A 16,357-nucleotide genomic window follows, 5' to 3' on the forward strand; every position below is an offset into this window, starting at 1 on the left:
AATTTAGCAAACAACACTTTCACATATACCAGCTTGTTGTTCTAAACAAACAAAAGTTTACTGATGTAAGTTGATAAAGTCATAGCCCAGTACAAAAATACTGCAAAGGAAACAGTCAAATAAGGAAATTCTTGGAGTCTTGTTGACATTCTGTACTTCCAAGACTTCCCAAGGACCAGATATAGGATTTTTGCTGCTTCTATGGTGCTCCTCTTTGTACTTGCAGTATCCTTGAATTTAGTCTGGTTGAGTCTTCTCTCCTTCCTTTCTGTTGATATTTAGTTAATCCCCTTTATGATTTCAGTACCTTGATGGCACTCTTGCATCAGCAAGTCTCCTCTTCACAAAAACTGGGTGAGTTATGGTATTCATCTTGCTTGATTTAACTGTGGCATTGGATTTGGTAGATCATAACCTGTTAATATTCCATTTTGGGTATTGAGTATAGATAGTATAGTTTTCGACTGGTTTTGTTCTTTTCTTTCAGGCAGATCGTTTTTGGTCTTGTCTGATTGTCAACTCTCACCATCAGTCCATCTTAATTGCAGTGTGCCATCCTCATTTAAGTCCCTAGAAATCAGTGCTCTATTTCCTTAAATTCATTTTCCTGATTTAGCATCATAAGACAAGCCATGCTGAGTTAGATCGAGATCCACTGAGGCCAGCATCCTGTCCTTGACAGATGCTAGTCTAGGTCACAAGTACCTGGTTAATCCCAAAAAGTGCATTTGTTTACCATAGTTAATTGCCAGGGATGAACAAAGGCTCTCCCAAGTCTTTCTGGCTAATAGTTTTTATGGACTTGACAGCTCTTTCTAACTTTTCCAATTCTCTTTTGGATCCTGGTATGTTGAATGTATTGACCCATCCTCCAACAATAGATTTTAAAGCCTAATTATGCTCTGCATGAAAACAACAACAACAAAAACCTTTCTATGACTTGTTTTCAGCCTACTGTCCATTAGTTTCATGGATATTACACTTTCATTTATGAGGGACAAGCAGATCCTTTGTGATCTGCCTATCTCTTGTGACTGTAAGAGTCATATCATTGCACCTCCTCCTACTGGAAGAAACTTCAGCAGAGGACTCCTATGCAGCTCAAATTTGCTTAGTAGGAATCCTGGTGCAATTTGAAGTTTTTGTGTTCACAGGCCATAGCCAAGGTAACAGAAATTACAGTATGCCAACTTCAATGTTTGTATAAGTGAGAGGGTACAATAGACTGGAAGGTTGACTATATTAGTTAGATATTTTTTCTATTACAGTGGCCAACCACATGTAGAATGTATTTATTTTATTCTGTAACTGGATAAAATACTTGATAGCACTGGCATATTAGAAAGAGCTAGAGGTTGTTAAATTGCACGACAAAAGCTCAGTTGCAGAATGGAAATTCAAGGGTTGATCATTAGGATAACATCTGTCTTGTTACATTTGTAGTGTTTGTATAAAAGGTATATTTGAAAATTTAGACAAAAAAGTCAAGAGTATCTTGAAATCTTACCACATCTCTATTAAGTAATGAAGATTTAATAGTGAAAGAACATTAGGTCATGAGGTACAAAAATGGTATGAACGTTTTTTCCTTATTAAAAGCTAAAGGTAATTTGTGATCATTGGAAAATCTCATAGAAAACGTAAAAAAAAAAGTGCAAAACTTAAAAATTCATAGCAAATCATTGAAAATGCCCAAAATTATAGATTCCATGATAAAGTGGCATTTGTTATTTGCAGGCTTTAATGTTTATCTCTACACATAAGCAACTAATCAAAATATTGTAACGTCAGAAATCATTGGAATCATTTAATAAATTCTGCTCAGTTATAATGTCACTGGGGCACAAAGTAGGATAGCTACCAGTAGGCATGTATAGGTAAATTCTTCAGTCCTAAAATAGTTATAGTTTCACAGGCTCCGCAGCAGTGATATTCAACCTTTTTCATCTCGTGGCACACTTACAAAGCACAAAAAGTTGTCAAGGCACACCACTGAAGTTTAACCCATACCTGCCCATTCCTGTTAATATCCATTCTATCCCCACCCATCCCTGCAAGTAATCTCCTTCACCCCCCCCCCCCCCACCCATATCTGTAACCTTCAGAAGTAGTTATTTCATTTAATTATGCTACTGAACTATATTAGTCTATGGCCGAGACCCATTTACAAAGCATATATTCTTCCCAACTGCTGCATCAGCCCAGGTAAAGAGCAGGTGCGCCTGTGCTGAATTATTGACGGGAGGAGGCGGTACTTGGATATCATGGAGCTGGACTCTGGGAAGGTAGTTGGTTACAGACGCTCATACACTCCCATGGAAACCTCACAGACCTCAGGGGATTCCCGGAAACCCCATTCCTATGCAGCAGCTCATTGTGGCACACCTGGGGAGCAGCTGCAGCACACAGATTAGCACTAAATCTTTGCTCATTTGTGCCTTCAAAGCCATTTTCCCTTATAAACTTGTGTGCACAATTTTATACTTAATGTAAAAAGTTGCACGTGCAAGTTATGGAATAGTGTCAGTTATGCAAATAATTTAATAATTAGCTGCTAACTGGCATTATCAACCAATTATTGGCTATAAATGGTATTAATTGGCATCAGTTATAGTTTATAGTTTATTAAAATTTTATATACCTCCTTTCTTTCATATAAAAACATTTTAAATAAAATAACACAGCCAATACTGTTAAAATGAAAGCAATGCCTTTAGTTGGGATTCTATGAATTGTGCACACAAAATCAATAGTGAGAACCTGCAAGGGCTGTGGAACTCTAAGGGACATGGGCAGGTTGGTGACAAGCCTAGGGTTAGATTCTATATATGGCGCCTGAAAAATCCACTTGATAAAAAACATTGCCTAGGCGTATTCTTTAAAGTATGCATACATTTTATAGAATAGGCTAAAATTTCTGCATGGTATATAGAATACGCTGAGTGCCTCTCCATATGATCAAATTTGGCCATGTCCATTTAGGCAATATTTTACTTGGCATAAATCCTGATGTCTAAATTAGATGCAGAGTGGGAGATTCTGTATATGGCGCCTAAAAAAAATTGACGCTGAAATCAGTGCCGACTAAGCGTATTCTATAATTGGTGCCTAGATTTAGGTGCTGATTATAGAATACTAGTAAAAAAAGCCCACATCTCATTGAAATGAAATGGGCGCTAGCAAGTTTTTCCTTGGAGTGTGTAAGTTTGTGAGAGTGTGTGTGAGAGTGACTGTGAGAGAGAGAGAGTGAATGTGCGAGTGTGTGTGTGTGACAGAGAGAGCGTGAGACTGGGTGCGAGTGTGTCTGTGTGAAAAAGAGTGTGTGTGTGAGAATGAGATTGTGTACCAGGGCCCCCTCCCTCCCTCCCTCCCAGTTCCAGGGTCCCCCCCTTCCTCCCAGTTCCAGGGTCATCGTCCCTCCCTTCCTTCCAGTTCCTGACCCCCTCCCTCCAAATTTTAAAAGTCATCTTGACTTACCCAGTCGGGGTTACGGCGGCCGGCAGCAGCGGTAAAAGGCATGCAGGCTCGGCCCTTCTCTCTCTCTCAGCTCTGGTCCCACCCTTGCGGAAACAGGAAGTGAGGGCGGGACCAGAGTTGAGAGCGAGAGAAGAGCCGAGCCTGCACGCTTTTTACCGCTGCTGCCGGCCGCCTAACCCCAACTGGGTAAGTCAAGGTCAGCGTTGCTGGGCTGGTGAACTCGGAGGGGACTGCCGAACTGAGAGGGGGTGGCGGAGGGCTTGGAGGGGGATCAGCGTTGCTGGGGGTGGTGTGGCAGGTGCTGTGTGAGAGAGAGTGAGTATGTGTGAGAGAGTGAATGAGTATGCAGCCTTCCCTTCCCTCCGAGGGCGAGGCAGTGAGTGCGAGTGCGATTACGAACCCAGGAACACTACACGGCTTCACTGCCATGCTGTCACGGAGTAAGCTTCAGAACGTTGGAGGTGCGAATTATTATATTAGATGCTTATTTGATATTTCAGTGCCTACATCTACGTGCATCCATTTACACCAATGAAAACATGGCATAAATCCCAGTGCGTAGATTTAGCCACACTGGGCAATGTTCTATAACTAGGTATGTAAATTTCGGAATGCCCATGAAATGCCCATTTATCCACCCATGACATGCCCCTTTTTGCCCGTGTGCATTATAAGTTCAGCAAATATCGTTACAGAATACACTTAGCAAGTTGTACACATAAATTCTGATCAGTGCCAATTAGTGCTTATTATTGCTTGTTATGTGCTGTTATCAGCACTCAATAGCTTGTTAAATTATGTGCATTGTTATAGAATCCATGCTGAATTTGGCGTTGATCTCTAGGCATGCTATATAGAATCTAGGGGAGAGCCGGTGTATTCTATAATAATGCCCATAGGTTTTAGAAATGTCCATGCCCTGGCCATGGCCGTGCTCCCTTATCAACTGTGTGACTTGGAATTTAGGCACATCACGTTACAAAATACGCTGAGTGAGTTGCGCGTATAAATCTTGATTAATGCCAATTAGCACTGATAATTGCTTGTTAATATCCAATTAACAGCACTGATTAGCTAGTTAACTAAGTCATGTGTACTGTTATAGAATACACTTCGAGCTCCATGAAGAAATTTAGGCACGATATATATAGAATTTGGGGGTTAATGTTTAATAGCGCTTGATATACCCCCTTTCAATTGTATCAATCAAAATGGTTCACAAATTAAATAAAACAGGTAAAATGAAAGGAACAAAAGTGCCATTAAATAGCAAATCAAAGGAGGAAAATATGAAGTTACCAGAAAGTTAAAAGTGTTCCCAATGCTGAGGGTGGTCCTGACCAATCTAGGATCCCGAAGGGAAAACAAGGGAGAAAAGGTGGGCTCTTAAGGTGAATCTATCAGTTACACGCCTATCTGACAACACTTAGGTGCAAGCATGTACAACAGTGCTTGAGCTAACATTAAGTACTTTATCCATAGTAACTAAATGTGACTCACCTTGAACTACTACTGAAAAAGGTGTGAGTAAAATCCAAATAAATAAATAAACACATTTTCTAAGCTAAGCGGCTTTTGATTTTTGATATAAAAATATTCAATAAAAAATGGAGGAATGTGCAATGCTGCACTAAGAATCTGGGTTCTGGCAGCATTTGCATTGTGACATCTGAGGATCCCCTTTTCAAAAAAGTACTATTTAAGTGTTATTATGTGCACATAATTACAAGTTTGATGACATTGGAAGTTTATATTCTAAGATTGCTTGCTGGAAAAAAGTAACTGTATGATCCTAAAGTTAGACATTCATAACTTAGGACTTAAGCTACTATTCTATAATGCAATTATGTCGATCATTGCTGATATAGAATTTGCACTTACCCTCTAATTCTATAAAAGTCATCAAAAATTGTGTGAGCAAATTTATTGAATAATGAGCTAATTAGCACCAATAATTGACTTTTTAACAAGCAATTATTGTCACTAATTAGATTTAATTGGCATTTATATATGTAAATTTAGGCAGGGGATCCATGTCTAAAGTTTACGAGTTATCTGAAAAGGAGGCACAGAAATGAGAGGGTCATAGGTGTAATGGGAGCTTTCCTAAAATTAATGTGCATTGTTGTAGAATAGCAGGGATACAGACCTAATGTAGGCATGTACATTTGCACCACGTTTCAATTAGTACAAGTGGCTCATACTTAAAGTTAAGCACAATTCCCGGGCATAGGCGCTATTCTATAAACCACACCTTACTTTAAGTGTGGCCTATAGAGGTATAGAAAAGAAATGTTCCTTAATTCTAGAGTAAGAATATATCCAGATGTATCCAAAGTAACACAAACGAGGCGTCAAAGTTTTCTTAAATTGTGCCCCATTGTGTTTCAAATGGGAGGATTATTTTGGTTGAATTTTCCATGTAAATGTGTTGTAAAACTGAACTCAGTGAAATATATTTTCTTTGACCCATTACACTTGAAAACTTCCTTAGATTCTAAGAAAGCAGTCACTCTACCTCTGAATTCAGAATCAGTTATAACAACCACCCCTCAAATGTAATAATATAATCCTGTGAATCTCCCTTCTAAGTCTCCGATTGAGAATTTAAAACATTAATTTGCTTTGTATTGTGCCTTGTTTCTCTCCCAATATTGTGGACTAACATAAGACGATTATAACTTGTTTTCATACTAGATTATTTTTTATTCCTTTATGATACAATATTGTGAATATAATCTCCTTATTTCTGTACAAGAAATGTTCTTGGAATTATTAATTGGAAATATAAATAAAGGAAAAAAGTGTGGCCTATAGACAGTGGCAGCCCTACCATTAGTCCACCTGAGGAAGGGGCCACAGGTGGCACTTTTTTGGATTGGCATCCACCCCCACACCTGTTGCACTCTGGCATCACCCCCGCCCTTCCATCCCCTCACCTCTGGAGGCAGACCATCCCCTTGCCTCAGTCAGCAGACTGTCTTGGGCCGCCCCGCCTATGGAATAGCCTTTTTTCAGCATTGGTTTTTTTGGCGCCATATATAGAGTTTATCCCTTAGCGCACATCATACTTTGAGAAATACTCCCTTTTAGTTTAGTTTAGTTTATTGCTTGATACTCTGCGTTTCCTGCCAATTGTCACAACAGGGTGGTTCCACAAGCAGAAATAGGCACAAAACAGCTGCAACAAATCAGAGGTCCAAGAACAGAAGCTGCAACATAAACCAACCAATGGCCGTAGATGTATATAACTTTATTAAAAGAGCAACCTTTGATATTGGCGTGTGTCAATGTTCTTCTGCTATTTAATTGTTGCCCAGCATGTTTCAGCAGTAGAATGCCTGCATCAAGGGCATAGGCACATCCAGAAAGAGAGCACTCAGTGCTTCAAAGGTTGCCCATATTGGGCTCCCAGAGCTCAGTATGAAATGCTTTACAAAATGTTGAAAATCACTTGTTTGGGTAAAAAAAATAATAATGGAGCTATTTCACTCATATCTAACTGGATTCTCTTTTTGTGAAATCTGGCTGAAATTCTATAAAAATTGTGTATGCCAAATTTGTGCATATAATTTAATTATATAACGAGCCAATTAGTGCCAATAATTGGCTTTTTAACAAACGATTATTGGCACTAATTAGATTCAATTAGAACTTATGTGTGCAAATTTAGGCATGGGATCTGCACCTAAATTTTACACTGGCCCAGAAAAGGGGGCATAGAAATGGGAGAGTCATGGGCATTTTGGGGTGGATTGGGGGTGTAGTTTAGAGTTACTGTAATTATAGCATATGGGAGCTCCACACAGGCATCTAAGTTTTGACACATTGATGCAGCTTTACACAAGCATTCTATAAGGACACTTAGGGGTCCTTTTACTAAGGTGCACTGAAAAATGGCCTGCGGTAGTGCAGGTGTGGGTTTTGGGTGTGCGCAGATCCATTTTTCAGCGCACCTGCAAAAAAATGACTTTTAAAAGTTTTTTGCCGAAAATGGACATGTGGCAAAATAAAATTTGCTGCGTGTCCATTTTGGGTCTGAGATCTTACCACCAGCCATTGACTTAGCAGTAAGGTTTCATGTGTTATCCGGGTGGTATTAATCTACACACGTAGAATGCCACTTGACGTGCATCCGCTACATGTGTCAGAAAAAAAATATTTTTTGGACACGCGTGGTGGATGTATGTAAAAAATGAAATTACCGCAAGGGCCACACAGTAGCTGAGCGGTAACTCAAAATTGGCATGCATTCAGCACGTGTAGGTGCCTTTGCGGCTTAGTAAAAGGGCCCCTTAAATATACATGTGTTTTTATAGACCAGGCTTCCTTAACCATGGTAATATTGAACTGAAACGGTGACACCTTGTTATAGAATTGCCTCCTCTGTGTTCCAGAAAATACAAATGTGTGAGATACTTTTCTAAAACATTAGAGAATTGTGAATGTCCCAAGTCCCATGTTACAGAGGATGTCTAGGTAGGAACTGAGACAAGTCTGATGTCTCAGTTCCTATCTAGACATCCTCTGTAACATGGAGTTTCACAAGGGTAAATTTGAAAATATTTTTTGCGGGTAAATAGGACTGATGCTCCCAAATTAGCTGCCTGAAAATTTCCCTCTCTCAATGTGGCAAAAGTTATGAGCACTGAAACTAAAAGAAAAACAGAGATAATAAATCTATAGAGATATACACATATAGAAAATTGAGACCTAGATTAAACTAGGTATTTAGGAGGACATTAATAGGGTACCTTTGTGAAAAGTCCAAAAAGCAGCTTTTTTATCCCTATTATTATAAAGGTTATACAGGCACCCATGTGCCTTTGTAAAACTGGATCATACAATGAACCCCCACTTCAGTATTACACAAATGTTCGCAAACAAGTTTACACATGCTATAAAGAAAGTGAAAATGTGTGCATGTGCTCTGTGTATTTACTCATAATTTGTAAAATTCATATATTGCAACTGTGCCCCAGGTCTTCCCAAACTACCAGCCATAATATCTACATTCAGTCACATACAAGTTGGTGCAGCTGCATCTGTACTAATTGCAGAAATGACAGAGCATGGTAAGTACTGTATGCTAACTGCAGGGTGCACTCCACACTCATTCCCTGCCCAGCTACGGCCCCCTAACCTACCATGTAGTTAACATAGAATTTTTAGCATGCTGGCTATTTTTAGCATGTGGTAGCCGTTATCGCAGGCTCATGCTATTGGCTAGCATTCACTAAATCCCTTGCTAACTGCTTAGCACACTTTAGTAAACAGGCCTGTTGATCACCAGAAATGGTGGAGGAGCAGCCTAGTGGTTAATGCAGCAGACTTTGATCCTGGGGAACTGGGTTCAATTCCCCCTACAGCTCATTGTGACTGTGGGCAAGTCACTTAACCTTCCATTGCCCCAGGTACAAAATAAGTACCTATATATATGTAAACTCAGCAGTAGCATTTCCTTGATTTTTCATCAAACATGTGATTACTGGAATTTATTTGATGTAGCCATCACTTCTAGCTGGAATGGTAGGCTTGTGTCAGGGGGTTAGAGGAATTATTTAGCAGCTCGTATTGGCCAAGATTTTGGAAGTAGACTAGTCCAGTGGTTCTCAAACCCGCCCATGGAGACCATCAGCCAATTGGGTTTTCAGGATATCCCTAATAAATATATATGGGAGTGATTTGCTTATAATGGAGGTGACAGGCATGCAAATCTGTCTCATACATATTTATTAATAGAATACCAAATGAGCTTGAACTTACTATGTTAGTAAAACCATGGAGGTGGCACACAGATGAGGAGCTTTCAAAATGCACTGCTCACGATAACATTATGGGAAGATGCAATTGTTGAGTTTTCCTTAGAAGATAGACTTTGATAATTTGAAGATCAACTACAAAGATGTTTTTTGCCTTAAGAACTTTGATACGAGCAATAGATTGTTAAAAGGAGCAACATGTTACGCTCAGAATTGTATTTGTATTGATTTGAGATATTAGCGAGTAGGAGTGGTGCTAATAAGCTCTATTGACTTAGGTATGAATAAGGGTATGAAAGGTTATATTATTTGGTTAGACAATATAGTATAGTTTATGTTATGCAGTACAAGCAGGAACTATATCCACATGATGAAGTAAAAGATAATAAAATGCAGCGGCATACCAAGGGCGGGGTGGTGGGGGCAGTCCACCCCAGGTGCATGCTGCTGGAGGGGTGCAGAGAGCAGCTGTGTGCCTGTCGGCTCCACTGGTTCCCTGCTCCCAGCAGCTAAGAATGCACCCAGGGAGGGTGGGGGTTAATGCACTGGGGGGGTGTCATAGCGCCAGAGGGGTGTGTGTCATGCTGCACCTGGAGGGGGCATTGGTGATCCGCCCCGGGTGGCAGCCGACCTAGGATCGTCATTCATAAAATGATGTATAATACAGTGAAACCTCAGTTTTCGTTGATAATTACTCCGAAAATAATCGACGAAAACCGAAAACGACGAAAACTGAGGCAATTTATTTTAAATTCTTTAAAATGAATAAAAAGACTAATCCTACTATATAAATGATGATGCGGCACGTCATACAACGCTTCAGATATCATAACAGGCTGTAACAGCGCCAACAAGCTACTAAGGGCAAATCAGCGTCCCGATCAAGTTGACTCCGGATTCCCCTGACCCGCTTACCTCCGCCTACCCCCCACGTCCCCAACCAGCAACTGCTTACAATGCACCACATCCGCAAATCGCTATCCCGTCCCGCCCTCACAGATATCCAACATACACCTCCTCCACCAGCCCCTCTCTAATGGTCCCACACACTTAAACATACCCACCTCCTGCTCCTGCCCTTCAAAAATGCTAAACAAATGCAAACAGGAACAAGGGAAGGGGGGAGTGGCACTAGAAATTTCCCACGCCTTCCACACCAACAGCCAGCCAATGCAATTAACGCACTTGATGTAAAACACACTCACCCCCTGTGCACGCCCTCAAATCACTAGCAATAAATGAACATTTAACATGGCATTTACCGACGAATTCTGAGGTGACCGACGAAAACCCAGAGAAAATTTTCGTGAAAAAAATCAACCATAACCGAAAACGACAAAATCCGACGTCAACGAAAACCGAGGTTTCACTGTAACTGGTTCTAAAACAGAAAGACTGGTACTTGAAGTATACATACAGTGGTGGAAATAAGTATTTGATCCCTTGCTGATTTTGTAAGTTTGCCCACTGACAAAGACATGAGCAGCCCATAATTGAAGGGTAGGTTATTGGTAACAGTGAGAGATAGCACATCACAAATTAAATCCGGAAAATCACATTGTGGAAAGTATATGAATTTATTTGCATTCTGCAGAGGGAAATAAGTATTTGATCCCCCACCAACCAGTAAGAGATCTGGCCCCTACAGACCAGGTAGATGCTCCAAATCAACTCGTTACCTGCATGACAGACAGCTGTCGGCAATGGTCACCTGTATGAAAGACACCTGTCCACAGACTCAGTGAATCAGTCAGACACTAACCTCTACAAAATGGCCAAGAGCAAGGAGCTGTCTAAGGATGTCAGGGACAAGATCATACACCTGCACAAGGCTGGAATGGGCTACAAAACCATCAGTAAGACGCTGGGCGAGAAGGAGACAACTGTTGGTGCCATAGTAAGAAAATGGAAGAAGTACAAAATGACTGTCAATCGACAAAGATCTGGGGCTCCACGCAAAATCTCACCTCGTGGGGTATCCTTGATCATGAGGAAGGTTAGAAATCAGCCTACAACTACAAGGGGGGGAACTTGTCAATGATCTCAAGGCAGCTGGGACCACTGTCACCACGAAAACCATTGGTAACACATTACGACATAACGGATTGCAATCCTGCAGTGCCCGCAAGGTCCCCCTGCTCTGGAAGGCACATGTGACGGCCCGTCTGAAGTTTGCCAGTGAACACCTGGATGATGCCGAGAGTGATTGGGAGAAGGTGCTGTGGTCAGATGAGACAAAAATTGAGCTCTTTGGCATGAACTCAACTCGCCGTGTTTGGAGGAAGAGAAATGCTGCCTATGACCCAAAGAACACCGTCCCCACTGTCAAGCATGGAGGTGGAAATGTTATGTTTTGGGGGTGTTTCTCTGCTAAGGGCACAGGACTACTTCACCGCATCAATGGGAGAATGGATGGGGCCATGTACCGTACAATTCTGAGTGACAACCTCCTTCCCTCCGCCAGGGCCTTAAAAATGGGTCGTGGCTGGGTCTTCCAGCACGACAATGACCCAAAACATACAGCCAAGGCAACAAAGGAGTGGCTCAGGAAGAAGCACATTAGGGTCATGGAGTGGCCTAGCCAGTCACCAGACCTTAATCCCATTGAAAACTTATGGAGGGAGCTGAAGCTGCGAGTTGCCAAGCGACAGCCCAGAACTCTTAATGATTTAGAGATGATCTGCAAAGAGGAGTGGACCAAAATTCCTCCTCACATGTGTGCAAACCTCATCATCAACTACAGAAGACGTCTGACCGCTGTGCTTGCCAACAAGGGTTTTGCCACCAAGTATTAGGTCTTGTTTGCCAGAGGGATTAAATACTTATTTCCCTCTGCAGAATGCAAATAAATTCATATACTTTACACAATGTGATTTTCCGGATTTAATTTGTGATGTGCTATCTCTCACTGTTACCAATAACCTACCCTTCAATTATGGGCTGCTCATGTCTTTGTCAGTGGGCAAACTTACAAAATCAGCAAGGGATCAAATACTTATTTCCACCACTGTATTTGTTAGGGATATCATGAAAACCTGACTGGATCTTTTATCCTGTGTCTGGAGCCCACCCGCTGTGACCCCGCCCCCTTCCGGCCTCTCCGCCAATGACGCATCTTTTATCCTGTGTCTGGAGCCCACCCGCTGTGACCCCGCCCCCTTCCGGCCTCTCCACCAATGACGCAGCGGGTCACCCGCTACGTCACCGGGGATGGCGGGGAAGCCGGAAGCGGGGGGCGATTTGGACCAGGGGGCAAGCATGCGGCAGCCGCCATGTTATACCTGGCTGCTCCACATTCGCGTCGCTTGCCTCCTTTAACATGGGCAGGCAGCACACACTTTCGCCCCCCTCCCTCATCATTATCCCGTTGCCCCACAGACCATGCATGAGATAGGTTTTGTCTTTGGGAAAATTCGGCCACAGCTTTATTGCAAACATATTAACAACCACACCCCTAGGAAGCACCTGAGCCTTGGGCATGATGCTGTAGATGCTCCGGCCCTCCGCCATGCTCTCCAGCTAGCCGCCATGGAATGGGTCCTTGGAATGGTAAGATGAACCCAAACTGAAAGAAATTGGGTGGCGGAGCAGGTGGGGGAAGAGAGGTCGGTGGTTGGGAGGTGAGGATAGTGGAGGGCAGACTTATACGGTCTGTGCCAGAGCCGGTGATGGGAGGCGGGACTGGTGGTTGGGAGGTGGGAAATACTGCTGGGCAGACTTGTACGGTCTGTGCCCTGAAAAAGGCAAGTACAAATCAAGGTAAGGTATACACATGAGTTTATCTTGTTGGGCAGACTGGATGGACCATGCAGGTCTTTTTCTGCCGTCATCTACTATGTTACTATGTTACTATCCCCCAGGACAGGTTTGAGAAACATGGGTGTAGTCTATTCAGTGAACTGTAGACAAAATACTAAGGGAGAGGTGGGATTAAAATTAATTTGATTCTGGAGGAAATTTTGCCTTATATCAATTCTGTTCATTTTCAGGTGGTTTGATCTCATGAACCAGGAAATAAAATATATCTGCATGCACATGGAAACCTTCAATTCATGTTTATTTCTTGCACAAATTCACTTTATAGCTTTACTGTTCCTTATGCTTTACACAGTACTGAGCATAATGTTCCCTTGATACTAAACCTACTTACAGTATTCACTAGTGTATTGAAGCAGACACAACTTTATATTTTTCAGAATGATTAGATGAAATAGAAGCATTTTTCTTTGGTTGGAATGGACAGAAGCTCAGCTTTAGCAAAGGTACTGGAGGTGTCTTAGGCTTTTATAGATATCGTAAGTGCTCTATTAAAGAAGGGGAACTGACAAATATACAAAAGTGGAAGACATTAGAGGAAATTTAGCATCCAACAAAAGCCTCCTTCACAATCTCTTCTATTTCTTTGAGCAGTTTCAACTAGGGATTCTGAGAGTTGAACATTTATACACTGTATATACTGTATGTATATATTTTGTGTGAAAACATCACATTAGAAATTGTACATAGTCTCAATGTTCAAGTGTCAGTGAGCAGCTAGTGGAGTGGAGGAGTGGCCTAGTGGTTAGAGAACTGGTTTTGAAATCCAGAGGTGGCTGGCTCAAATCCCAGTGCTGCTCCTGATGATCTTGGGTAAGTCACTTAAAAATATCCAAGGTACCTAAATGTAACTCACCTTGAACTACTACTAAAAAAAAGTGTGGACAAAATAAATAAATATGTTTATCCTATTACCTGCAACAAGAAAGAGGAAAACTGCTGTACTACAAAATCAATGTGAACATTCAGTGCAATTTATGATTCTGAATAATCTCAGTCCATTTTCATCTTTTTCTAACAAAATATCCTCTACTTCAAGTCCCTTAATATACACATATAATCCTGCTACATTTTGGGACTCTGCCAGGTACTTGTGACCTGGACTGGCCACTGTTGGAAACAGGATACTGGGCAAGACAGACCCTTAGTCTGACCCAGTATGGCAACTCTTATGTCCTTCTGTTTTCTCATGTGCTGCTCCCTCAATACATTAGGGTTTAATTCTATAAGGAAACAGTTTTAGGTGGAACATGTATTAAGGTGGTATGCAAGTCATTTGTATGCATAGCTGACCACTAACATGCGTAAATGACCTCTTATAGAATACCAACTAGCAGATTTTGAGCAGGACATGGATGAAGTGGGCAAATGTGTGTAAATTATAGCATTCTATAATCTTCATGCATACTGTTTAACATCTAGGCATTGACATTACACCTGCTATAGGGCTGGTGTGATTGCACCATAAATGTAAATGTGTTTTCTGCCACTTCGGCTAGTAATCTATGAAGAAACATAAGGGCTTCTTTTTCTTTATATAGGGTAGGCTTCAAATAGGAGACTGCTTACCCTCTTATCCTAAGCACCCTGTTATAGAATTATCCTCCATCTATTGAGTTTGTCTTTTTTCACACTGTAACATTTTCCAAGGCAGTATCAGTTTACAAATGTTTTTTGCCTTTACAACTTTTCAACATTTTACTATAAAAACCCTAAAAGACTTGTCCCACATTTTTTCTCTCAACCCCAGCCAAAATGTAATCAGACAAGTTCTTGGAAAGCCAGAATTGTTGTTTAAGATATGGAGGTCTTATGCACAATTCAGCTATGCTCTCCCAAACTCAGAATAAAAATCATAGTAAAGCCTGTAGCACAGGGCACCTACCCTGCATGATACTAATTTCTCATGAACAACTGGCTCTCCGTTATGACATGTTATTAGTAATAATACAGACATTTAATTTTTTTTTATTTTCATGTGCTGAGCAGGGCTTGCTTTGCATTAAATGAAAGGGCAAATTATTTGATCTGCTCATCATATTGCCTTTCAAGTTACTTACTAGGAATGACCTACTGCTTGCTTGTTTTCGTGCAGGCTTTCAATTTAATGCAAATTTCTTGGGACATATCATGTCAGATAAAGAAAGGTTTAATAAACTCAATTTATGAACAAAATGTTTACAATAAAGCTTTCCTTTTGCATTCTTCATTTATCTGTCTGTATATCAAGCAAGGTGAGTTAGTGAAATTCAACTGCAAAAGTGCAGCATTCTTGTTTTTACAAAAGCAGTCACAACCGTGTGAACCCCCCCCCCCCCCCCCCCCATAGGTACTCAACTTATAATTTAGCTTTAAGGACATTTCTAAATAAAACCCTCTCAACCAAAACTAGTTTCATATCAACCCAAATCAATTTAATACGAAGAAAAATTTCATCTTCATGAAGACTTAACATTCATTAGCATTTTTAACAGAACAATTTGCCCATGTAGGCAGTAAAGGCAAACACAAGACAAAAATTTGCTTTTAGTTTCCTACAAGAAAAACAATGTTCGCATCAGAGTGGTTCAATTTGCCTACTTCAGAAGTTAGCCATAAGAAACATTTTTCATTGAAACAACTGAAATCGACATAAACATATACACTCCACCCACACATATATAGATTATATTAATAGACAATTATCTATCTATCTATCTATCTATCTATCTATCTATCTATCTATCTATCTATCTATCTCCCTAGACAGCACCCTGCTCAAGGAATTATTGTACATATACTAACAGAGGCAACACAACCAAATGCTGTAAATAAAGGTTTGAAAACCTGCATTCTTTTTCACAACACGGGCATTTGCTTTTTCCTAGATAATAGATCAACTTCTAGTTGCATAATTCAGTTTCTCTTTAAAAAAAATAACAAGAAAAAAATGACTCACCAGCGCCCTGCTTCTCCAGGAAGTTGTACCCTGCAGCACCTGCTGAGGGATTTGTTGCTCAAAATCTGACAGGTAAAAAAATTCCTGTAGAATAAAGCCAGACCAGCTGGCTTTGAAGAGAAACTCCCCAAGTTGGGTTGTGGTGGCCTCAACCTCCCTCTACTATAAGAGAGAAACTTTTTTCCCCCTGTAGTTGTTGACCCGTAAGATGCATGATCCCCCCGCACAAGTGTCTGGCAGGCCTGGATGCACCTGCTCCTGTCACTCTGGGATAAATTTAGCTGTAAAAGGTATCACTGACAGCCAGACCTTTGTCAGTGCTGGTGAAAGAACACAGGATTACAGCCCCCTCCCTTCAAAAGTA

At 41.0% G+C, this 16,357-nt stretch overlaps 1 protein-coding gene across 7 annotated transcripts in view; it reads right to left on the reverse strand.

Moving 5' to 3' along the window:
• The window catches only part of MEF2C (myocyte enhancer factor 2C), a 504,569-nt gene extending 488,429 nt beyond the window's left edge, over positions 1-16,140 (reverse strand). For all 7 annotated transcript variants that reach the window (XM_030193373.1, XM_030193370.1, XM_030193375.1 and 4 more), the window contains exon 1: positions 15,994-16,140. The gene's annotated coding sequence lies outside the window, so the exon portion shown is untranslated. The remainder of the gene's footprint in view (positions 1-15,993) is intronic.
• Positions 16,141-16,357: the final 217 nt, after the last annotated feature.

The sequence above is a fragment of the Microcaecilia unicolor genome, chromosome 2 (assembly GCF_901765095.1).
Source record: "Microcaecilia unicolor chromosome 2, aMicUni1.1, whole genome shotgun sequence".
Lineage (NCBI taxonomy): Eukaryota > Metazoa > Chordata > Amphibia > Gymnophiona > Siphonopidae > Microcaecilia > Microcaecilia unicolor.